Consider the following 1,566-nt stretch of genomic DNA (forward strand, 5'->3'; position numbering starts at 1 on the left):
AGCGCGATATAATATATTTATGCTGGGTAAAGGCGATTGGTGTGTAGGGCTGGAATGAGAAAGATGACTTAACTGATGCATAGCTTATTTCAGCACCCACTTCATTTAAGTCTCTTCCCACCTCCACATCCAATATTTTTCAAGTAATAAAAAGTTAAAAATCTCAAGCGACATCACAGCTTTTTTTTGTATTGAAGTGACCAGCATACATATAGCATCACAATTCCACTGAAGAATCAACAGCAGAATATGGGTTGAGAAAGAAGAAGCTCATTTATAAACAAGACACAAGTTAAGACAAGTTTGAAAAACAAGTAGAAGTTCAGTGGATCTGAAGTGATATATAAATTCAACACGTTAGGAATTTGCCTCCATGAATCAGCATGCACCAGTAATTTAAGAGATGGTGCTGGTACATAAACAAGAAGGTAACATGGCTTCCATTCCACATGGAATGAAATTAATGTTTGCAAAATAGAGAAGAGCAAATCAGAATAGAAAGACTGCTCAGGCATTGATTATGAGAGTGGAATTACTTAATTGGTCATCTTAACTTAGTTATGAATGTTCGAACACACATAAGAGGTCTAAAATACCCAATTAATGCAAAGCGTAATTAACATTTTTAATAGTGAAGTTAATCAACCACCAAAACTGACTTAGTAAGAAAAAGGAAATGCTGATCACCACTTGAAGAAATAAGTCAAGATTGGATGCTCTAATTCAACCACATTTTAATAGGCTTATAAGCATTCACTTATTTAACAGGGAAAGACAATTCCTTCCAATGCAGCAGAAATTAATGGGGCAAATTCTCTGATCTGTGTCAAGCAGGCAGTAAGACAGTGGCTTTAACATCTACAGCCAAGAATTTCAAGTCCACTTGGGGTGTAGGTTGTAGCCGTGTTGGTCTAAGGACATAGGCAGACTTCTTTGGGTGAATCTGACACCTTTTTAAAGTTGATTTGGGGGCTTCCATTTTTGAGAGCCCAAGCTGGGGTTCCAAAAATGGAACCAATTTTTTCCAGAGGCTGAGGGCTTACTATTTGCTGACGACAAGGCTGGTCTGTGGTGCCTCAATTCAAGAACCCCAGCAAATCACTGGGTGCATATGTTTATAAAGAGGCTCAAGGAGAAATGAAGCAATCTAATGAAGTAACCGGTGGTTATGTGCAAAAGTCAGACAATGAGATTGGAGATACAAGCTGTTTCACAAGCGAGGGCATATTGGTGCCTAATTACTATGCAAGCATTTCCATTCAGGAGACAAAATGTCATGTCTTATGCATTTTGAAATGTCAATCTTCGGTGCTGTTATCTGGTCCATAATGTCACTTGCATCAACATGGTTTCCAAAACATACAGCTTCTTTTAATAGTTCTGTCATCTAAAGAATTAGAAGCTGTATTTTTAAAGAAAGAGAAAAGTAAGAGCTACTACCTTATATGTCAAGGGTCTGACTTTTTAGAGACAAAAATATTACCCAGATAGGATGCACATTTTAGCTGTCAGTTAGAACATATTGTTAGACTTAAAAAAAAAAAAAAAAAAAAAGAAATTTAAAAA

The 1,566-nt window shown here is 36.6% G+C and overlaps 1 protein-coding gene across 1 annotated transcript in view; it reads right to left on the reverse strand.

Annotated features, from left to right (window-relative positions):
- Positions 1 to 1,566, reverse strand: part of CCDC93 (coiled-coil domain containing 93) — a 114,848-nt gene that overhangs the window by 92,828 nt on the left and 20,454 nt on the right. The gene's annotated exons all lie outside the window — the stretch shown is intronic.

The sequence above is a fragment of the Gavialis gangeticus genome, unplaced genomic scaffold, assembly GCF_001723915.1.
Source record: "Gavialis gangeticus isolate Ggan-Ray unplaced genomic scaffold, GavGan_comp1, whole genome shotgun sequence".
NCBI lineage: Eukaryota > Metazoa > Chordata > Crocodylia > Gavialidae > Gavialis > Gavialis gangeticus.